This window comes from Cebus imitator, unplaced genomic scaffold, assembly GCF_001604975.1.
Source record: "Cebus imitator isolate Cc_AM_T3 unplaced genomic scaffold, Cebus_imitator-1.0 Scaffold230, whole genome shotgun sequence".
NCBI classification, from domain to species: Eukaryota; Metazoa; Chordata; class Mammalia; order Primates; family Cebidae; genus Cebus; species Cebus imitator.
Window position 1 is genome coordinate 2,861,174 of NW_016107545.1, and position 25,270 is coordinate 2,886,443.

Sequence of the window (25,270 nt, forward strand, 5' to 3'; positions counted from 1 at the left end):
AAAAAAAAAAAAAAAAAAAAGAGTATACTTTCAGAGCCTAATTGCCTGGGTTTCTATGTTTATTCTGTAATTTTCTAGCTCCGTGTGAGACCTTAGATAATTTATTCAATCCCTCTATGTCTTGGATTACTCACACATAGAATGGGATTCATAATAACATTTATATATTCATTCGGGCATTAGTCACTCAAGCTGAATTCTTGACTGAATCATGGCCAGCTCCCACCAGGTGGCCCTGTCTACACAATACTCTACGCGCCTCTTCTCCTGGTTCCAGAAACTTCCCTGAGCCCTTGTCCCTTTAGAACCAGGGATGACAAGGATGTTCCTTACTGCTACTGTCCTCAGGATACTGCATTTTGGGTTTCCCTATAAGTGACCTACCCACTGATCCTCATTATTTATGGATTTTGCATTTGCAAATTTGCCTATGTGCTAAAATTTATTTGTAACCCCAAAATCACTCTCTTTGAATAAGATGAAACTCAGCCTTCTTGTTTAAGCTTTCATGCTGTACATACGAGTCTTTTTGTGGTTTAATTAATCCCACTTTTTTTTTTCATTTTTATGCTTTCTGTCGATGATCTTACTGTTATAAATGACCCCCAAACACACTGCTCAAGTGCTATTTAGTGTTCTCAGGCTCAAGAACGTTGTGATATAGCCTATAGAGATGTGTGTGTTAGATGCACTTCTTAAAGGCATATGTTACAGAGCTATTGGCCATGAGCTCATTCTGGAAGAGCCAACAATTTATATTACATAATATATAATGTTATTAACATAAACATCTGTGTCTTTAAAATAGGCATATGCATAAAACAGGCATGTCTACTGGTTGATGAAATGCTGGCACCAGAGGCTCCCAGAAACCTAACCCTGTGTTTCTCCTAAAAGCAATGGTTCAGCATGTGCTGATTCATTGTGGCGACTTGACTAAACACACAATCTCAAATAATAAGAAAAGGGAATCCTTGTACACTGTTGGTCAAAATGTAAATTAGTACAAACTCCATGGAAAACATTATGGAGATTTTTCAGAGAACTAAAAATAGAACTTCCATTCCATCCAGCAGTCCCACTGATAAATATCTACCCAAAGGAAAATAAAGCACTATATCAAATTATTCATCATTATATCAAAAAGATACCTGCACACATTTGTTTGTCGCAAAACTATTCTCAAAAACAAAGATACAGAATCAACCTAAGTGTCCATCCAAGGAAAAATGGATAAAGAAAATACAATATATAAATGCAATGGGATATTATTCAGCCATATAAAGACTGAAATTATGTCTTCCGCAGCAAGATGGATGGAACTGGAGGTCATTATCTTAACTGAAACAAGCCAGAAACAGAATGTCAAATGTTGCAGGTTCTCACTCATAAATGGGTGCTAAAATTGTGCACAGTTGGATGTAAAGAATGATCGACAATGGCAACTAGAAAGGATGAGGGGGTGGGAGAGGAAAGATAATGAGAAATTGCTCAGTGGGTACGATGTATGTTATTTGAGTGATGGATGCCTTAATGCTCTGACTTGACCAATATGCAATCTATGTACGTAACAAAATTACAGTGTATCCTATACATCTATAAAAATAAAAAATTTACAGACCCTAATTGGCCTTGAAATTATTATTATATTACCTAAACTTTATACCCATAAAATTGGGAGTAGATATCCCAGGTTTATTGCCTTTATAGAAGCATACAATTAGGACTTATTTAAAAACCAAATGCAAAGCAAAACTGCACAGCAAGTTCAATTCAATTTAAATGTGAGAATGATATTATTTTTTTCTGAAACTTGTCCACCACTTGCAGTATGATTGTGGTAGTGGCTATGATGCTGCTTGTTTGCTAATTCTTGTTCAGCTAGTCTAGAGTCCTGTGTATGTTTCAGTAACTCAAGTCTCTTACACCCTTTCTCTAATGGAACACAGTGCAGTACTGGCCATATTATGTGTCAAGTGGTCACTGGAATATTACCTAGCATAAACATGCCATTTGATGTTCCATATCAAACTTTATCATCTTTATTAGTGTGAAGTATACAGAAGTACTTCTTGACAATAGTTATAAAAATACACTCAATGCCCCATGCTAAAATGGACTGGGGTCACTCAGGTGGTGTTGAATCCTATGGTAGGGGATATACTAAGATTTTGGCTGTGTCGTCAAAATGGAAACTGCCAAATAAGGCAATTTCTGCTTTCAGTCTTTCAACTGCAATTTGAAATATACTGCCTTAGAAATATTGTTTCCAAAAATAACAGCATCTTCCTATTAGTGCCCCAAGAAAATCTCAAGAACTCTCTGAACTCACCTCACTTTGCCTGCATGCCCCACGTAATGCCTGTCATGTTTGGCCTCAGGGACGTTGAATTCCAATAAAGACAAAGACAGGTCCATATTGCCCAGTGATCGAGAACGTATGCCCCAGACCAGGCACTCTTGGACCCACATTTCTGCTCCGCTACCTGCTAGTTATGTAACCTTCTTCATGGGATCCAACCTATCTGTGCCTCACTTAACTCAAATGGTGTTAGTAAGAGAACCCACTGTATGGCATTGTGAGGAGATTAAATAAAACAATTCAAGCAAAACACTGTCACAAGTGTCTGGTAGATGTACATGTTCAATATGGGTTAGCAGTGATACACTATCATTTCAATCCCTCCCTAAAGTGTCATACAGCATCATTACTGCATGATTTTTCTAATGGATACCTAGCAAACGCCAATAAATTCAGCGCTTAGTTATGATTACACAGTGCTGTAGGTCACAAGTCTCGGGGGCTCCACTGGGTCTGTGCTCAGGGAATCAGAAGGGCAAAATCAAAATGCTGGGCTCTGTTCTGGAGGCACTGGGGATGAATATGCTTGCAGTCACATTCAGGTTCTTGGTTAAAATCCTATCCTTGCAAATGTAGGACTGAGGTCCTACAAACATCTCTTTGTTGGCCATCAGCCAGGGACCACTCTTAATTTCTAAGAGCTGCTCACATTCCTTGGTCTCTCTTGGTCTTCAGAACAACAATGGCACTTCAAATCCCTCACGGGCTTGGAGTCACTGACTTCCTCTTCTGCTCTCAGCTAGAGAAAACTCTCTGCCTTTAAAGGGCTCATGCAATTAGACTAGACCACCCAGATAATCTCACTTAGTTCAAATATGGTAACAGATTTTATCCACATAGAAAAGGGAAGTATACAATCATAATTGTGTTAGTGTTCTATTGCTGCATGACAACCCACCATGCATGAAGTTCTGTACTGGGAATTGTTATAAGCAGTTAACTTATATTAAAGTAGGTATTGCTATTATCATTTCACACATAAGAAAAATGAAGTACGGAGAGATTAAGAACTTATCCCAAACCATCAAGTTTATAGCCTTGCATGTAGTAGCCATTCCACAAAGGCTTGCTGAATTAATATTGTAATTCACTCGTAGTTTAATTTGCATGCCAACAGTGACAATTCTCACAGTACCACAAAGCAATTAGAAAATCCTACCTTGAAATGTCTGCGTGTGGAAAGTTTGTTGCCCTTGACAACTTTCCTCTCATGGGAAATACTTGCATTAAGGAGCTGACCGAGAGCCTGATATATGATGTGGCTTGTGATGTGCAATTTGGAAAAGCACTTGTTCATGGAGTGATAAAGCACTCGCTTCTGTTCTAATTCTGAAATTCATTCCAGGCCACATTTCCCCCTCAAATTAGCCTCCAGGGGAAACAAGCTTTCCTTGGTTACATAAATGCAGCTCCCCGGACCCAGAAAAGCACCAATAGCAGTGGAAATTCCTCATTAATAAAAGCAAAAACAACTTCCCCTTGATTCCCCATGAATCCCTGTGTAAATGAAAAACCAGAGAAAAATGTTGATGCAAATTTTCTTAATAATAGACATTTGAACTAAGTAAAATATAGGTAAAATAAGAAAAATGCAGGAATGCACATAAACCGTCTGATTTAACTGGTTGGAAATTTTTAGGATACAGATTCAGTCTGCAGTAGATGATAATGTTTATATGACAATATTCTTACAAAAAGCTAATACTCCAGTAGTCAATGATTAAAAATTCATCACTAAGCTCTCTGTAAAACCTCCACTGCCACATGTCCTGAAAATTAGCCAAAATGTTTTTCCTTTCTTTCTGGTTGAGAGTTAGAGATTTTGAAAAGTGGGTGTTCAAAGGTATTTCCTTTATTACTAATAAAAGTTTTACACTGTTTATTATACATATCAATTCCTATCAATAAATCTCCTTTATAGAGTGTTCACACAGTTCAATTATTTATAGATTTGGGACTTGGGTAATATACTTCTATTTGCTTTTAATTTTCTCATTTTATCTTGCAAATGGTGCTACACTTTGTTATGCATGACTTGGTGTTAAATTATGTAGTGGTGCCATATTGCCATTGAACGCCTACATTTGATGAGGTTATTAAAATAGTAACAATATAAATCACCATAGCAACAAAACATAAATTTATATCCCATCTCATATTCTGTGTTAAAAATCATATAGCTCTTGCAAATTCAGGTAAAACGTAACTCAAACCCAGCCACTGAATCATTCAGGATGCAGAGATACATCAACTTTAAAGAGCATTGAATCTTTAGAATAGCTCATACCAAATAGCATAAATCACTTTTTAAATAATTTCAGACTCCTAGAAAAGCTTAAAGATTAGTACAGAGAGTTCCAAAATATTCTTTATCCAATTTCACCTGATGTTACTTACATAACCATATTTGATTCTTAGAATCAGGAAATTAACATTGATGTAATGCTATTAACTAATCAGCAAACTTTATCTAAATTTCACAAGTTTGTTTTCCCTCCCACATCAGCTTTTTTTTCTGGTTCAGGATCCATTTTGGACCAAGTTTATCATGCTTCTCTAGTCTCATCCAATCTGTGATCGTCCCACAGACTGCTTTATCTTTCATGACCTTCCGGTATCGAAGAGTACTGGTCAATTGTTTTGAAGAATGGCCCTCAATTTGTATTTTTCCCATGTCCTATTTATTTTGATATAAATCTACATAACAGAGGCTGTGCCTTTCTCAGTGCATCATATCAGGTGGTTCAGGGCATTGATATTTTGTTTTATTAGTGATGTTAAATTGTATTGCTTAAAATGGTATCTGCCAAGTTTCTTCATTCAAAATGATGGGTCTCTTTTTGTAATGAATAAGTGTCTTGTAGACAGGTACTTTGAGCCTTGGCAAATATTAGGTTTCTCTTCAAACTTTTGACTTTAAAAGTCCAAAGTATACTGACATTAGCCAAAAATTTTATTACTGTAGTATTGGTCTCATGATGATTTCCCATTTCACATATTTTTTCTGCCTTTCCATGATGATTCTACTCCTTAAAAAGCTATACCTTCTCCACTATTGAGTTATTGGTTAACATCAATATCATATTTTATTCTTGAGTTACTCAATAATACCACAGTTTGTTATTCAAATTGTTCCAAATTCAAATAGTTTGATCTCCTTCAAAATTTGGTTCCTATAACCTTTCAACAGGTGTTCATCACAGTTGAGTTCTTTCTTATTTTGGAGCACCTTTAGATGTTCTGGGCTCATTCAATAATTCCTCTGTCTCAGCTCAATAATCACCTTTTTCTTCCAAGAAACTCTGATTTCTATTATTGGAAAATGGTATTAGAGACCAAGATCTGGGAAATAAGTGGTCTCATTGTTACTGTGGTGCCATTGCTTAGGTCCTCTTAAAAGACAGGACTAGGAAGTATATGTGTGTATATTAAGGCATGTGTACATGCATCTCTATTGATTTACATATCTATTCATCTGCATGTGGGTGTGTGTTTGTGTGTATGTTTGTGAGTTAATATAGTTGCCTCTAGATATAGGTGAGGGATTGGATTCAGGACTCCTACATATACTAAATTTGCACATACTCAAGTCCTGTGATTGGATCTATGAAACCTACATATAGGATAAGTCAGCCCTCTGTATGCCTGAGTTTCACATCCCCTGAATAGTGGTTTTATCTTTGGTTGAAAAAATTCTACATATAAGTGAACCCACACAGGTCAAACCCCTGTTGCTCAAGGGTCAATTGTTGTAATACCTCACATTCTGAACGAACATGCCTGGTTCACTCTAGCCTTCTCCATTTCCATAGTTGTGGCTTTCCTCCAATGTTGAGAAACCAGGCCCTACCAGGTGTTTATGTGTGTGTTCAATCCTAGTATACATACAAAGTAGTTTCATAATTCATAGAGTTTTCAAAATTGCTAACTTACACCTTTGTGAGAAACAAATGTACTACTTTATGAAAACATCTGTGTACAGTTATTTTCGTCTTCAGCCTTTTAATGTACTGCCAAAATGCTGTTTTCCAAAGTTGCTTAGGTTAGCCCTTTGCGTTCTCACTCTCAGTAGGTTGATATTTCTCATTTGTAATATAGACGTCTCTGTGTACTCTCTGCATTCCTTTCTTTCTGCCCCCGCCCACCCCCCACCCACCACATGCATTTTGGTTTATTTATTTGTCTATTTAGCAAGTATGTAAAACATTAGCATGGTTCAATTTAAAAACGGTGTACTCAGAGGAATGCTACTCCTCCTTACACCTGCAATCTCATTTTCATTCTCCATTCATCACATTCTGTTCACATTCTGTTGCTACCCACACCCTGCAGACAACCTCATTTATTTCGAGTTGTTCCTTCCTGTAGTTCTTTCATACGAATGACTACATTCATGCCTAGTTCCTTAACTCTACTTCTCACATGAATGGTAGTATGCTACAGGTGATCTTGTATGTTTTGTTTTTTTATTTAATTTATAGCTCCGAATCACGCTTATTTCCAAAAATAGGAGTCATTTATTTCACAGTATGAGTTTTTGTTGCAAGCTATACAAAGAACAACAATATTTCAGATAAATCAGTTCATTTTTTTCTAGGCTCCTATGACTTTCTTAAATCACATAAAACACCTTTAGAGAAACAACATGTAGATTTGTTGAAATATGAGTTCTCTCTGTTCTCATCCCTATGTATTTCCACATTAGAGAAAAACATACTTTTTCTCCTAAACTTTGAAAATATGATTTTATGGCAAGCAGAAATTTAACATCTTTTCTAGAGCAAACCTAATAGCCATCTTGTAGGTAAATATCTAAGAAGGCTGTGTTCTTCCATTTCTAAAAAGTAAAATAAGCTCCTTAAGTGCTGCAGCACATTTTAAAGAAACAGAAAAATAAGCTGACTTTCATTTTGAAAACCTCATTATTGTAGGTAGGAAAACACATCCCTACATATCAGTGTACATGGAACATACTGGATATTGAGTGTAGGATCTTTTTATTCTGGGGAAGCTTTCATAGATAGAACGGGATTTGCCAAGATTTACATTTGCACTCTCATGTAAATATGTAGTTGTTAGGAAATTCAAGTTGGCATCTGAAAGTGTGTGTGTGTGTGTATGTGTGTGTGTAAAATGTAAATATATTTACTTAATATCTTCCACAGTCTTAAAAAAAATCTTTGTGGAATCAAAAAGACATTTGAACTTCTATTTTTCAAAGCAATGTATTTAGGAGCTAAGGGGAACACTGTTTTTTTGTCTTTAGGACTGGACACATCCCTGGATGTAGCTTAGAAAGCATGACTCTTGGTGAGAGCTGACAGAATCGGTTCTGTAGGTGAGAGCCCATACTTCTGTCATCAGAATCCCCTGTTCATTTGCCCACAAGCCATTTTAGCCTCAACCATTGGATTAAGTTATGGAACATCAGTCATTTTCTTAGACAAAGCAAGGGAACCATACAACCAGGCTTGTTCATTTGTGACATCTGCCAGACTCATTCAGTAGCCACTATTTTCAATTGAGCATTGGTTTCTTGAGGAGATGAGAAAATGTGATTGATTTACAAGTGCTTACCAGTTTCCCCCAGAACTTGTGAGATTCAATCTCCATATATGGGATCACCTCCTCTTTTCCACCATGCCCACATCCAATTCTTTTCTGCATTTTGTTTTGGTGACTTACCTCCCTAACTATTTTTATGTGTCTGTCATTGAAATAGCATCTTTTAAAAACATTATTTTTTTCAGTTATGCCTGGGCCATGATGGTATTAATATTATTTATCATGTTCATGATCTGGACTTTTACAAAACATGATCACAATATTCTCAAAGTTAAAAAATAAATTAACATGATTTCTATAAAAAGCACTGTAGTTAATCCACAGGCAAAATTCAAGAGAACCATTAGTGTTGATGACTTGGATGCACTTAAGTTGCATCACAGGAGGTGAGGGAAATAAAATAATGAGTGATCCCTTAGTGTGAACCTCAGGTGATGGTTGCCAGCATCCAAAGAGCTCTGGGGAAAGAAGAGATATACCCACTGCAGAGGAAGATAACCCATGCTACGATCCTTTCACACTCAAAACAGTATTGTTCAGCACCTGTTTGGGGGCTGCCATATGAGTCTTATACTCTCCCCTAAAATATTTGATACCCATTACTAAAATTCAGGATTGCTCACAGCCCAAGGAGGATTTCCAAAGGTGCAGAACTTTCAGTGCCACACCTGGATTGCTGGCCATCCTAGAAAAGGGTTCTTAAAGCACTTTGAAAGAGGCTTGCAAACACAGGGGCAGAGTTGACAGACTCCTTCCACTTTCCTTTTAGTCTTTTTTCCTCTGTACAATGTCTTTCTAAGTATTCCATCCACTTCAGTCTTTTTCCTTCTCAGACTCCACTGTGAAGTGCTAGTTCAAGTGTCAACATTGCTAGCTCATCTGCTGTGGATGAGTCTGGGACAAATTCTTTACTAGCCTTCTTGTGCCATGGCCTCCACATTATAGAATAGGGATTAAAATTCAGTACATTATAAGTTTATTGTTAGGAGAAAATGAGCAAATAAATATAAAATGCCTGATGTCATAAAGGCTTAATAATTCTTAGCAATGATATATTTTTGTTATTGCTGATTTTTCTAATTTAAAAGAAAATTTACTATTTAACAAAGTTACTAACATGTAAATGTATAACATATGTATGGTGAAATCTCAAGTGTATTTCTAAATATATGTGTATATTATGCATATATGTATATATACCTATGTATAAGCATATACATGTACATATACAAAATACACAAGTATATATACTCACATACATGCATATATACTCATATACATATATGCACATACATTCACACACATACAAGAATACACACATACATATACACACACATGCATGCACATATACAGACATGCACACACATATCTACACATACACATACATATGTATGTGTGAACATTCATGCATACATATGTGTGTATATGTATGTGTGTGTGCATACATGCATGCATATGTATGTATATGCATATGTTTGTGTGTGTACATACACACATACATATATGCACATGCATATTATGCACACACGTATATACACATACATATATACATATATACACACATGCACATATACACATGCATACATATACACCCATACATACATATGCATACACACATACATGCATATACATATACGCACCATGCAAATATACATACATACACAAACACACACACACAAACACCCCAGAAGACTCCTTATTGTCCTTTTAAAAACTCAGCACATGCGAGGAAAATGACCAGCCTTTTCACTTCTGTCTCCATGTTTTTTATTGTTGTGTTATCTGTCCTTAAATCTCTTATTAATGAAATAACACAAATTCTGGCCCTTGGGTGGCATCTTTTGCACATTATTTATGTGTGATCCATCCAAGTTCCTATGTGTATATCAATTTTTTTATTTTTAATTCCAGCACAGTATTCCATATAAATACTCAATATTTTTTATCTGTTCAACTTTAAGTGGTGATTAAGATTATTTCTGGGTTTAGGTGTTATGAATATGGCTGCTATAAACATTTTTTGTGCATGTGTTTTGATGGACATCTGCACTCATTTTCCTTGGCAGATAACCGAGAGTAGTACTGATGAATAGATAATAACTGCTGGCTTTAGATGATATCACTTTGTTATTTGTTAGTAGTGTCACATGGTTTTCCAAAATGGTGGTACCCATCTACTTGTTCTAGTCCTCATAAGAGTGTCAGTGAAATCATTTTCCTAACTTTCAGTTGCAGAGATCATTATAGCTAGCCCAATCATGAATGTCTCAGCTTTTCACCTTTCCTTACTGACTGTCCCTCTGGATGCTGTCTGTGTAAAAGAGGTCGAAGGGAGACACCTTCCTATCCATCCTCACTGCCTTCTCTCAGTGATAATCCTACCATTGTGCTGCAGAAACTGGTCCATTCCCAATCACATTACTTTGAACTTCTCTCTTATTTTCGCGTCTCATGACAGCCATTTTCTCTTTATCTGCTTTGCTTCAAAGACCTAAATTTCTCCAAAAAAAAGAGCAAAGGAAAATTCAATGAAATCCAAACATATCTAGTTTCAAACGTTCAGTTTTCCGTTTCTCCACTTTACAAATTTTCTTAATCAGAATTCTAACAACCCTATGTCAGACCACTCTGAGTTGATTACACTTGAGGAATCGGCAACCCCTGGGTAAGTTTACATTCCAGAAAGGGTAACTGCACACATCTAGCATCTGTAGTCATATGCAAACGTAGTCCACAGGAATGAGAGCAAAGCTCACTGCTGCCACCTCATCCACTCACAACAGTGCCTGCAATTTGCTCTGTGAAAATGAAATGAAGGACCTGCTGTGTGTTCCTCTCGGAGACCAACCTAAGCATCTTCACAGGAGCATGGGGTTGCAACTTGGGAAGAGATCAGTGTTAACAGGAAGTCAAAATCTCACACTCCAGTAGCTCAAAATTGCCTTCGTTTCTACTGCTCCAAACGAGAAAATGACTCTCTGGTTTTAACTAGGTGGAAGGAGACTGACACGTGTCATTCATCTAAACTGACAAAGAAGGTTGTGGCTTATTGACTTGGCTTCGTTCCTCAAGCGGAGCCTTGATAGGTGTGGTGCTGCACCCTGGGTGGAGAGAAGACTGTGTTTATGTTTTATTAGTTGCCGTTGGGTCATTCTACATGGAGCCAGTAGGGATTATTCCATAAAACTCCAGAACAGGCTTCAGGGAATTACTGACACAGGTTCCCGTGGATCCTCTGAGAATGAAAATGTTAAAGAAAAACCAAGGCCGGGTGTGGTGGCTCACACCTGTAATCCCAGCCCTTTGGGAGGCCTAGGTGGGCTGATTGCCTGAGGTGAAAAGTTCGAGACTAGTCTGGCAAATATGGTGAAACCCTGTCTCTACTCAAAAAAAAAAAAAAAAGAAAAAAACAAAAAGACTTAGCTGACGTGGTGGCACACACCTTTAACCCCAGCTACTTGGGAGGTTTAGGCAGGGGAATTGCTTGAACCAGGGAGGTGGAGGTTGCAGTGAGGTGAGATTGTGCCAATGCACTCCAGCCTGGGCGACAAAGCAAGACTCCATCAAAGAAAGAAAAAGAAGGAAAGAAAGAAAGAAGGAAGGAAGGAAGGAGAAAGGAAGGGAGGAGAAAGGAAGGGAGGAGAAAGGAAGGGAGGAGAAGGGAAGGAAGGAAGGAAGGAAGGAAGGAAGGAAGGAAGGAAGGAAGGAAGGAAGGAAGACTGAACTCTGTAAAATATTTTAAACTGCTTTATTCTGAGCCGGTATGAGTGACTACGGCCCCAGAATCCCCAGCCTCAGCCGAGGCAGTCATATTTGCCGTTGTTTTTTGAGACTGAATCTTGCTCTGTCATGCAGGCTGGAGTTTGGTAGCACAATCTCAGCTCACTGCAACCTCTGCCTACTAGGTTCAAGCAGGTTTCTTCCTCAGCCATTCAAGTAGCTGGGATTATAGGTGCGTGCCACCACCCCTGGCTAATGTGTATATATATATATATATATATATATATATATATATATATATATATTGTAGAGAAGTGGTTTCAGCATGTTGTCCAGGCTGGGATCAAACTCTTTACCTCAGGTGATCTGCCCATCTAAGCCTCCCAAAGTGCTGGGATTACAGGTATGAGCCACCATGCCCTGCCTGGATTAAAGTATATTTTTTACATTTCAAGGGGGCAGGAGTTATAGGAAAAGACATAAATTAATACCTGGAAGATATACATATGTTCACCCCAAAAAGGTGGGATAGTTTGAAGTGGGGGTGGTTACAGGTTACAGGTGGATTCAGAGAGTTTTCAATTTGTTATGGATCAAAGGAGTAAGGCTCTGTTTAGAAAGTGAGGTCTGGAAAAAAAAGATTTTGTTGTTGTTGTTGTTTGTTTGTTTTGTCATTATGACAAGGTTTTGCTGTCTCTCAGGCTGGAGTGCAGTGGTACAATCATCGTTAATTGCAGCCTAGGCCTCCTGGGCTCAAGCTGTCCTCCCACCTCAGACTCCCGAGTAGTGAGAACTACAGGCATGTGCCACTACGCCAAGCTAATTTTTGTATTTTTTTATAGAGATGTAGTTTTTTTATAGAGGCTGGCCTCAAACTCCTGGGCTCAAGCAATCCACCGCCTTGGCCTTCCAAAGTGGAAATATTCTAAGATAAAAGATGACAGGTAGCAAGACTGGTGGCCTGAGGGCACGATTTAACTCTTACTTTGCCTGGCCTTACGTCTTGTTTATAATTTGGTATCTTATTGCCACAGACAGTCTGTTCTGTAGGTCATACAATCTCTATTTTAACATGAACACTGGCCAGATTTGCCTAAACTCCAAAAGAGGATGTAGAAGAGAGTGTCCTACCTTCCGTCACACCCTGATACAGAACTGTGTTTTTCAGATTTCTCTGGGGTCCTCTTGGCCAAGACCTCCTGCTCAGTTTGGGAGCTTAGGATTTTACCTTCAGTTTACGGAAACAATATAGACATATGACGGTGGAGGACTGAGCCAGCCTGCTTAGCACCCATGAGTTTTATAAGGGTTCTACTTCAAAGATTTAAAAACAAACCAAACACAAACAGCGCTGCTGCACCTCCCCCTTTTAAACTTGGCCAATCAAGGAAGACATTTAAAACATAAGACAATGATGACAATGAGCTACATTGCCTGCATACTACATATATTTAGGGTGAAGAAACGTCAACACTGAGAAATACTTAAAGGGGAAAGACGAAAACAGACTTTCTGTAGCCAGAAATAGATGTTCTGTGATTGGCAGGCTCCTGTCTTCTAATTCCATGCAGTGTGGGGTTAGTTTCATGCCTCCAAAACTGCCCTCATCCCTTTAGTAATCGACCCAAGCCCTACTCCAGCTCCTGACAGCGACGGCTCAATTTCCTGTTCCCGGAGTTTTGCCTTTTTCAGTGAAGTCACACGGTCTTTGACCTTTTGAGTCTGGTTTCCTTCACTTAGCAGTGTGTATTTAATTGTCTATGTAGAAAATCCCGGGAAACATACCAAAAAAGATGAAAACCAAAAAGTGAGTTCAGCAAGGTGACAGAATACAAGATCAGCATACACAAATGAGCGTGGAATAAGTTACCTCCCTCAGGGTTTGGCACACTGTGGCCTAGGGGAGCTGCTTATTTTTTTACAAATGAGTTTTTATTAGAACATAGCCACACCCATTGATTTACAAATTTTTTTTTAGTCTGCTTTGTTGCTACAAGAGCAGAGTTGAGGATTTGTAATAAAGACCATAAAATATTTACTCTCTGGCTCTTTACAGAAAAAGTTTTCTGACATTTTCTAGATAATAAGCATTTGGGCATTCAAATTAGCTAGGAAATATGTAAAGCAGGTTTTTGTAAAGATTCAATGACATACTATATGGGAAATGTAATTATAATGTATACAACATATACATGCCTATTAATATAATTTAACATATAGACTACAGAAACCGTATTTATCCACTGTTTTAAAAGTATGAAATTAAAAAATTACCATACTCTGTCATAAAACAATACTTACAGGGTTGGCAGATTTGCAGATTTAGATTTCTGTTCTGATTTTTTTTAATGGAACCAAGACAGTATCAATTTGATTTTAAAACTGTGTATAGTATTTTCCCACAGAAATTAATTTTTCAGAGCCTACTATTAAGTGACCGCTCTATGATTTTAGTATACTTACTATGTCTTTTACATAAACAGTGGTTTTCATCTTTCTTCCATGGATCCTTCAATTCCATAGAGATTCAATTATATGGGGGGAGTGGCCTAGAAGTCCTAGGAATCAGAACACAGGCATCTTTGATAGGGTGCTGTTTTGCTTACCATGGTGGACACTCTCAGGGTTGACCTGGAAATTCCAGGAGGGCTTCTCCCATCCTCTCCTGACTTCTCTAGCTTATTTAAGGCTGACTCTTTCATGGTCCCTAGATGGCTGCCTCAGATTCAGGTACCATCCTGTGCTTCCCACAAAGCAGGATGGAATGTGAGTGTTGCTAAAGGCCTTTACCGGGTGTGACTACTTTCTATGTGTTGAGGAGAAAAATATTTCCAGTGCTTTAAGACTTCCCCTCCTGTCTTATTAACTATAAATGGGTCACGTGCTTTTGCCTAGACCAAACACACAGGAGACACATTTGTCATGAGTGGCTTAGGTTTGGCTTCGTTTATCTCCTGGCACTGGAAACATGGGCAGCTGGGTCAAACCAGAGTCCTGGTCATAGAAGGAAGGGGGAGAGCGCTGTTGAAGAGACAGTAAACAGTGAAAAACGCAGGAGGCCAATAGATTTGAAGACTTTTCGGCTCTAGTTTTCTGGCACTTAATGTGAGAAAGAAAAAGTAGAAAAATATCATTTAAAAATAAACATAAATTAAGTCCAAAACTGACTTTGTCCTCAAAAAGAAAAGTACATTGCAGTCAAGAATAATTGCTAGGCCAGGCACCATGGCTCACATCTGTAATCCCAGCACTTTGAGAGGCTAAGGTGGGTGAATCATTTGGGCCCAGGAGTTCGAGACCAGCCTGGGCAACAGAGCAAAACCCCATCTTTACAAAAGTACAAAAAGTAGCTGGATGTGGTGGTACACACCTGTAGTTCAGGCTACTGAGGAGGCTGAGGTGGGAGGATCACTTGAGCACAGGAGGTTGAGATTGCAGTGAGTGGAGATCCCACCACGGTACCCTAACCTGGGAGACAGTGAGACCCTATCTCAAAAAAAAATTGCTTTTTATGCATTTTAAAACTGTACCCCTATTTTTCCTAGAGGTAAAAATTATCCTCATTGTGTCTTGCCAGAAGAATAAAGCTCCTTGTCTCTGTTAGAAACTACCATCAAAAAGATACATCAATTCATTAAAATCAAAAGGTAGTTTTTTTTTTAAGTGTTAAATGATAGGAACATCGTTGTTAAAGTTTGCTTCTAAAGCACAGATTCTTTCAAGATCACCTAGGAAATCTGAGCAAGATGGGTGAGAAGGAAATTATTTTATGTTAAAAATAGTTACTTCATTGTTACCTCTTTTGAGTTTTCTAGGCCTTTTAAAATCTGATCATTTAATGACAAGTCATATTTCATGGTCATTACAAAAAGTTTCAGGTGGTCATTTCAAATTGGAAAAACATCTGGGTTCTGTGGTTCATGCCTATAATCCCAGCTTTTTGGGAGGCTGAGGCAGTTGGATCACTTGAGGTCAGGGGTTCGAGACCAGCCTAGCCAACATGGTGATGTCTAAAAATACAAAAATTAGTCGGGCATGGTGGTGGGCACCTGTAATCTCAGCTACGAGAGAGGCTGAGGCAGGAGAATCACTTGAACCTGGGAAGCAGAGGTTGCAGTGAGTAGAGATCACACTATTGCACTCCAGCCTGGGTGACAGAGGGAAATTCTGTCTCAAAACAAAAACAAATTGGAAAAACATCTAAAATTATAAATTTGGCAATTTAACAACTATACCCTTAAAAATAGAACCATGCAAAATTCATGTATTATGGCAGTCATAATACAGTGAAAACAACATCTGTGTATAATGCATGTGCATCACAAATGGACTTGCCCTGTAATTTATTCCTTCTGAACCAAGTTCATCTGAATTCATCCTGAGAAGATTGATGACTGAATCTCTGATTAGGTTCATAAGTAAATAATCATCATATTCATTCATGCATTTCTCCACAAATATGCCCTAAATCAGGATGGTACATAGCTATGATTCATGTCCTCGGTGATTTTAAGGAGTGGGGAGGAAGCGTGTCTCTGTGAGTTATGAATCTGAGCCAGGGTGAGTATAAATTGACACGAGCTAATCACAGTAGTGAAAGATGTCATTTTCCCATCAGACTGAATCATGATAACAAGCACAATAACAAGGTATGTGTGAGAATGTTCCCCTGCTGGAGGATAACCCCTGCAGCCTCATTTTCAAACTAATGACATTTCACATTTTAAAACCATTCAATTTTTGTTATAAATGTATTCAATTATGTGAAATGCAATCCTACATTCACCTTAGAATAATCAGAACATACAGATTATTTTTAAAAATATAAATAAAAATTAAAGTCATTGTTATGGTTTAGATGTTTGCCTCCTCCAAATCTCATGTTGAACCTTGAACCCTGGGAAGTGCATTTCTACATGAAATTTGGAGATGATTGAATCATAGAGGCCAAATCCCTTATGAATAGTTTAGCACCATCCCCTTGGTGATAAGTGAGTTCACCCTCCACTAGTTCACACAATATCTGGTTGTTTAAAGGTGTAAATTAGTTCAACCATTGTGGAAGACAGTGTAGTGATTCTTCAAGGATCTAGAAATAGAAATTCCATTTGACCCAGGAATTCCATTACTAGGTATATATCCAAAGGTTTATAAATCATTTTATTATAAGGACACATGCACACGAATGTTCATTGTGGCACCGTTTACAATAGTGAAGACTTGGAACCAACCCAAATGCCCATCGATGATAGACTGGACAGGGAAAATGTGGCACATATACACCATGGAATATTATGCAGCCATAAAAAACAATGAGTTCATGTCCTTTGTAGGGACATGGATGAACCTGGAAAACATCATTCTCAGCAAACTGACACAAGAACAGAAAATCAAACACCGCATGTTCTCACTCATAGGCAGGTGTTGAACAATGAAAACACATGGACACAGGGAGGGGAGCATCACACACTGGGGTCTGCGGGGGGGATCTGGGGGAGGGACAGTCGGGGGTGGGGAGTTAGCGAGGGATAACATGGAGAGAAATGTCAGATATAGGTGATGGGGAGGAAGGGCGCAAACCGCATTGCCATGTGTGTACCTATGCAACAATCTTGCATGTTCTTCACATGTACCCCAAAACCTAAAACACAATAAAATATATATTAAAAAAAAAAAAGCCTGGGACATCTCCACCCCTTACTCTCTTGTTCCAGCTCTTACCATACAATGTGCTTGCTCCTCCTTCACCTTCCACCGTGACTAGAAGCTTCCTGAGGCCTCTCAGAAGCTGAACAGATGTTGGTGCCATGCTTGTACAGCCTGCAGAAGCATGAGCCAGTTAAACCTCTTTGGTTTATAAATTACTCAACCTTAGGTATTCCCTTATAGCAACACAAGAACAGCCTAATATAGTCACCCGTATACTACCACCAAGAGAAAAAAACAGTTAATATTTTAGTAGCATTTCTCAAACAAATATAAACCTAAAAATGCAGTTATACAGTATTTTCTCCAACAACAGCAATGTCTTTAGTTTCTAAGAAATGTAAAATTTCAAAGAATATTTGCCAGATACAAATAAGCAAAACTTCAAAAATGTAAAGTTAATTTCAAAGAATATTTGCCAGATACAGAAATGTAAAATTTTACCCTAACTATAACATGCAAAAGCAAAGAGTCAGACAGGGTTTCTCTGATTCACTCCTGATGGAGTTTAGGACATTCTCCTATATTTTACTAAAATGTAAAATTAATTTCAAAGAACATTTGCTGGGTACAGAAATGTAGAATTTCAGCCCAACTATAAGATGCAGAAGCAATGAGTCAGACCAGGTTTCTCTGATTCATTCCTGATGGAGTTTAAGGCCACTGTTCTGTATTATGGCATGCCTCTGTGGCCACCTGTTTATGCCTTTTGTGCCTGTACTCTGCTGTGTCCCAGGTGAAGCAATATTCAGCATATGTCTCTTTATGGTGCTCTTTCTCTCTGATATAGCCTTCCAAGCCACTCTAAAATTTTCCACTTGTCAAATCTTTATCTTCTAAATCTGACTCTTCCGTTGAAACCAGTAATCCATTAGCCAATGGAGTCTCCAGTTGCTTTCAATCTGGACACCACACTGTTATTTTAGGACTGAATACGTCCTGACTCCTACAGATGGACATTTTTTTTTTGAGATGGAGTCTTGCTCTGTCACCCAGGCTGGAGTGCAGTGGTGCTATCTCAGTTCACTGCAACCTCCACCTCCCGGGTTCAAGCGATTCTCCTGCCTCAGCCTCCCCAGTGGCTAGGACTAAAGGTGTGTGCCACCACACCCGGCTAATTTTTTTGTTTTTAATAGAGACGGGGTTTCACTGTGTTAGCCAGGATGCCCTCAATCTCCTGACCACGTGGTCTGCCTGCTTTGGCCTCCCAAAGTGCTGGGATTATAAGCATGAGCCACTGTGCGCAGCCCAGATGACTAATTTAAGATGACCTTATGCTGATTAGCCAAGAGGTGGGCCAGGCAGGCCGGAGTGAGGAGATTTCAGTAAAATGTTAAATAACTAAGGATATAAAGCAACTCCCCCACCCCAAAGAAATTGTCTTCTAGAAGTTTTTTAAATCAATAAAATAATGGCATTTGCAGCAACCTGGATGGAATTGGAAACCATTATTCTAAGTGAAATAATTCAGGAATTGAAAACCAGCATCGTGTGCTCTCACCCATAAGCGGGAGCTAGGCTATGAAGATGCAAAAGCATGAGAATGGTACAATGGACTTTGGGGACTTGGGAGAAAGAGTGTAGGGGGTAAGACACAAAGGACTATACTCTATACCCAGCGTGCACTTCTTGGGTGGCGGGTGCACTAACATCTTGGAAATCATCACTGAAGAACTTATCCATGTAACCAAACACGACCTGTTCCCAAAACACCTATTTAAAAAATTATGATAATTTTTTTGAAAAGAAAAGTTTAAATCTCTCACTCTTTCTCTTCCTCTCTCTCTCCTTTCTATTTCTGGAAGGAGGGGAATTGAATAAGCAGCTGGCTGCAATTTATATTAATTGCATTTTTATTTTCTTGTAAAAAGTTTTTTATCTTTATTTTTAAATCATGATAGCTTATAAACAAACATGCCGATGTTTGAGTAGTTATAATTTGACTTTTCCATGTCCACATTCTCTTATGCTTTTTATATATAAAAAAATAAGAAATGTAAAAGTCTACCAAGGAGGGAGAAGAGCAGAAAAAATCTTTTTTATTAACAGAATGTATACCTAAGTAGAGAACCTGTGGAAATTGTGCACATGAACAAATTAAAATTTCACACTGTAGTCTTCTGTAATTTATTTTTCAGGACATGAGTTATCAGAATTCTTTCTCCTGAAAGAAAGTGGAGATCAAACGTAGAACTTCTAAAGAGAATGAGATAAAGGTAGATAAAAGAAGTTAACAAAACATTACATGACTTGATAATATTGCATGCATGCAAAAACCTTATGAAATCAACTCATTCTAGTGACCATTTGTTTTTCTTCTTGTCCTAATACTGTTTTTTTCTCTTGCGATGATACTGATTCTTCTGTACCCGGCATCAAGTCTGCATTTGTAGAAGATGTTAAGAACACAGGAAAATGGAATAAGCGACTTTGCCTGCAATCCTGTGGCAGCCGGGATGCCTATTTCCTCTCTCCTGAATAATGCCTCATTCTGCACTGGCTTCCACAAGTTTCAAGGCAAGAGCATGAACATACACAGAGTCACCAGTACTACCCTCACCACCAACGCCATTATCACAGCCATATTCACCCTTTTGATCTGCAAACTTCCTCCAAGGCCTCCCGAAGTCACCCAGAAATGCATTTTCCCAAGCATGAGTTGTGCTGACTTTTTATCCTGTGGAACTCTGGGAAGTTACCCTGTTCCTCATCTCTTGGAGTCTTACTGACCTCATGTTCCAGGCTCTGCATTGAAGCCCCAGTGATCGCTGATGACTGCATAACCTAAGGCATATCCTCAGTCCTTTCCTGGCCTCAGTTTCTGCACCACTAAATTCTGGGTGCTGGAGTTGGCAATATTTCAGGTTCTTTTGAACTGGAAATATCTATGCTAATAATTTTAGTAAGGCAATATCCATAAAAACCTACTGACAAAATGAGTATTTAATAGAGAGAGTTGTACTTTCTTAATTTTTACCAGAAGGGATTGCATATGTATAATATCTATGTTGCCTTATATCTGTAAAAATAAATACACAGACACAGATGTCTAGTTTTTGTAAGTTTGGAGACCATTATTCATTCATTCATTCATTCCACAAATACTTAGTATGTATGTCAGTTGGGTTTTCCTGCATAATAGACTGTGTGCAAACAAAGTAGCTTTAAATAGAATTATTTGATTGCTCACAATTTTGTAGGTTGGGAATTTGGTCTAGCTTCCGCTGAGATGGGTTCACTTATGTGTTTCCAGTCACTAGGGGTTCAGCAATGTAGTTACGTGTCAGGCAGTGGTTGCTGGCTCCAGGCAGAGGGGATAGGGGATCATAGGAAATGTGTTCATCACCCAAAAGGCTAGCTCAAGCCTGTTCGGGGGTGACCATTGCAGGCTTCCCGAGAGCAGCAAGAGAGGGCAAGTTCTAAAAAGGAAGCACTTTTTTGACCCCACTTAAGTGACACTTACTAACTTACTATTGATTAAAGAAATTCTCAGTTCCAACTTGAGGTTGGAGATGTGAATGAATAGATCTCCCCCTTGGTTCGAAGGAAAGGGAAAATCATTTGCAAAGGTGAGTGACTAAGTGAGAATAAAAATTTGTGGCCACTTTTGAAGCCTAGCTCCATGGGTTTCTACTCTGTGCCCAGCACTGGGTAGTTTGATGACCAAGCATTCCCACCCTGACAAAAATGAAAACAAAGTAACAGCACACTAGACCTCCCCCCACTTTTTTTTTTTTTTTTTACTGTTGTTTGCTTGTTTGTTTGCTCTTGGTGGTTTGGCTTTGCATTTCATTGTAATAGAAAAAAATTTTTTTACAGCAGTTTTAGGTTCACAGCAAAATTTAGATGAAGGTACAGAGATTTCTTTAATACTGCCTGCCCTGCCACATGCACAGCCTCCCTCACTATCAACATCCACACCAGAAAGGGACACCTGTTACAATGAATGAACCTGTAGTAAGACATCACTGTCACCCAGAGTTCACAATTTGTATGTCAGGGTTCACTCTTGGTGTTGCATATTCTGGGATAGCATGGTAGCGTCACACACAGCAGCTTCACTGACCTAAACATCCCCTGTGCTCTCCCATCCAACTCAACCGCTTTTTAGGGTAGGAATGGTCAAGGTAGGATCCCTAAGGAAGAGACACTTAATCTGAGACCAGGAAGATGAATACGGTTTAGCTCAGTGAAAGAAGTTAGACAGGGCAGAGGATTGAAGGATTCTCCAAGCAAAGAGAAGGGCATGTCCAGTCAACATTCAAGAGCCAGTTGTTCAGTTTCCATGAAGCTGTGCGGTTCTGAGTTAGTTTCTGAAATCTGAGTTCTAGCTTGATTGCACTGTGGTGTAAGAGACTGTTTGTTATGATTTCCATTCTTTTGCATTTGCTGAGGAGTGATTTACTTCCAATTACGTGGTCAATTTTAGAGTAGGCGTGATGTGATGCTGAGAAGAATGTATATTCTGTGGATTTGGGGTAGAGAGTTCTGTAAATGTCTATTACGTTTGTTTGCTCCAGGTCTGAGTTCAAGTCCTGGATATCCTTGTTAATTTTCTGTCTCGTTGATCTGTCTAATATTGACAGTGGAGTGTTAAAGTCTCCCACTATTATTGTGTGGGAGTCTAAGTCTCTTTGTAAGTAATTAAGAACTTGCTTTATGTATCTGGGTGCTCCTGTATTACATTGCCATGTATGTACCTATGCAAGAATCTTGCATGTTCTTCACATGTACCCCAAAACCTAAAATGCAATAAAATATATATTTAAAAAAAAAAGAGAGAGAGAGAAGGGCATGTCAGGGGTTATGGGTTAGGTAAAAGCCTGATGTGTTTAAGGAAGAGGAGAAAGGCCAGCGTGCCAGGTGAGGGATGAGGGGTAGAGGGTGGGCATGTGGCTGGAGAGGTGGGCAGGACTGGTATGCAGAGCGAAGGTGATGGAGAACACCAAAGCGTTTTAAGCTGGGAGCCTCAGGATATGTCTGGTTATTTCTAAGAGGCCTCTGGAATGAGTAGGAAGGGACACAAATCAGAGCAGATGGACTGGTCCACTTTCAGATGCTGTTCTTTCCCTTGTCACTCATGTTCCTCTATGGTTGACCCTCCAGAACATCAGCGATATTGAGTCTTCCACCTCCCATGAGCACCGGGCATGGAACACAGACTCTGTGAATCTTAAGAGGCCTAAAGGGAAGTGGTACTCAAGGCAGAGCATTCCACTCTCAGAGGCAACAGAGACAGGTCAGTGAAACTAAGTTTCCTCTGGGGTCTCTGCAGACTTAGGGGCTGATACAGCAGGACCATCACCATCTTGGACAAGCTCCTCATTCTAAAGTTCACCTTAATAAAAAACTGCCAAAACCCAAAGGGCATAAGCCTAATGGCTAAGGTCAGCATGACCATAAATCACAAAACATCTCTGACCAGAAAGATTCCCAACTCCTCCCTAACTGAAAATATGCTAGCCCCAAGAGAAACCCCCTCCGGCCAGGAAAAGGCCAGCCCCAAAGTAACCCCTGTCCTGCCAGAAAGATGTCTGCCTCAAGATAAACTTCTCTCCTTCCAGAGACCTTCCAACCCCACCATAAAACTTCTCCCTCACATGGGAACATTCCAAGCTTATAATAAGGTCCTCATCCTAAAACCAATATATACTTTTAGTCTGTAAGAGAAAGTACTCCTGACCAAAAAAAAAAAAAAAAAAAAAAAAAAACAGCCAGAAGCCTCTCTCAGGTTTTATCTAAAGCAAACTTACCTTTAACTGCCAGGTCGTGTTCAGGGTTTCTTTCCTCTTTCTTTAACTCTTACAAGGGCTCCCTCTGCCTTAAGAACTGGTGGACAAAGGAGACCCTGGGCTTTCAGGAAGCAGTTTAACTGCTCTAAACAGGTTTCAATTGTAATGTCCAGGGGATTTCCTTCTTCTTGTGGCTAAGCAGGTAGGAGAATCTCAACACTGAATCCTCGAAAGTATACATTATTTTGCATGGGTAGCAAATAGCGTGCTCAGTTTTTAAATAACTAAAATATTCATCTTTTTTGCTATTGTTTGTTTTCTTTAAGAAAAATGGAAAACTCCATGCATGAACATTGACACAAATATAAACATGTGGTGTGTGTTTCCAGGACCTAGGCACAGTAGTCAGGCCAGCCTGAAGTCACCCCAGCACTTAGTCTCATGTGCGAATAACAGACCTAATGGGTGCTGCCTCCCGATACCACCATCCCAGCCTCACCCCATCTCCCTTCTACACTCAAGCACAAATCCAAGGGCACATGGGCATGTGGCCAGGGGATGCAATCCTTATCGTTTTCAGCCAACGGGACTCTGAAAAGCATCTTAAATTAAGTGATTTATTAATACACCAAGAAAGTAAAGGACCTTCTGGGCATGGTGGCTCATGCCTGTAATCCTAGCACTTTGGGAGGCTGAGGTGGGTGGATTGCCTGAGCTCAGGAGTTTGAGACCAGCCTGGGTAACACAGTGAAACCCCATCTCTATTAAAATATAAAAAATTAGCCAGGCATGGTGGCATGCACCTATAATGCCAGCTACTCATAAGGCTGGGGCAGGAGAATTGCTAGAACCCAGGAGATGGAGATTGCAGTGAGCCAAGATAGCACCACTGCACTCCAGCTGGGGCAACAGAGCAAGATTCCATCTCTTTAAAAAAAAAAAATTAAATTAAAAAAACATTTTAAAAAGTAAAGGACCTGAAAGAAGCTTCTAATTAGAATGGTAAACTAATGTATCAGCCACTTTAGGGCATTTCTAAGAGTGACAAGAGAGTGTTATAAATAATTAGCTGACACAATAGGCATGAAGAGAGGCTGCATCACATGTGGGTGACAGGTGAACAACTCAGTTACCTAGTGACAGAAATTTTTGTTTACAAGAATGATTTCATGCTCATTTAAATGGTGCTATCTTGGACTGGATATTATCTCTTATGTTCAAACTCATTTTTCTTAATTTAGAGACGTAACTATTAATAACATGGAAAAAACAGACATTGCATTGATAACGAAAATAAAAAGTAATGTGAATCACATAGAAGCATGAACATATTTGCAGAAAATACATTTTTCCCCATGAAGTAGTTTTTCTGGCCATTTAAGAAAGCAGAGTTGACAGGAAAGTCACATGGGAGCCAGGGCTCAGAACGTTTGCAGCTGCTCCTTTTGTTCTGTGATGCATCATCTTTCGTGTTTGATTTCCCCCTTGCTTGCAATTTTGCAGTTTGAAAAAAGCTTTTTCAATAATTGGGATGAGTTGTACTTAGCTGGTTTCTTAAATGGCATCATTTCTGAATGGGAGAATATAGCCTGGTGGTAGCCATATTGAGAGTGTGTGGAAATGACTGGGTAAGGTGGAGGAGTTTTTACACAATCAAACTCTATTAACTCATTTCCAAACTCTTTGCATCCTACTGGACTATGTCTTGGAGCGCCATCTCTTAACTCTGCCCAAGCAATCATAACACAGCTAGCCAGAAACAGAGGGTCATTATTTACCCGTATTTCTAAATCAAACCTTTAAGCACAATGATGCACTTTATCCTAACAGTGATTGGTCTTGGTTTGCATTTCCCTGAGGACTAAAGATGTTGAACATCCTTTACTGTGCTCATTGGCCATTTTGTTTGAAGAAATATCTGTTCAATCCTTTTCCCATTTTTTAATTGTGTTACTTGTCTTATTGGGTAGTAACAATTTTTTCTTTGCTTTAAAATATATTTTTATGCTAAGACACATAATTCGGACACCAATCGTTACATATTTTATGATTCTATTTACATGAAACATCCAGGATAGATAGATTCGCAGAGAAAAAAAGCAGATTCCTAATTGTCGGGGGCCATGAAGAGAGGTTATAAGGGAGTAGCTGCTTGTTGGGGAGTGGCTGTTAACAGAGTTTCCTT

At 38.9% G+C, this 25,270-nt stretch overlaps 1 long non-coding RNA gene across 1 annotated transcript; it reads left to right on the forward strand.

Annotated features, from left to right (window-relative positions):
- Positions 1-15,224: 15,224 nt before the first annotated feature.
- On the forward strand, positions 15,225-20,396 carry LOC108281712. The gene is made up of 2 exons (XR_001816082.1): positions 15,225-15,294; positions 19,492-20,396. It is a non-coding gene; the product is annotated as an uncharacterized LOC108281712 (long non-coding RNA).
- The last annotated feature ends 4,874 nt before the right edge of the window (positions 20,397-25,270 follow it).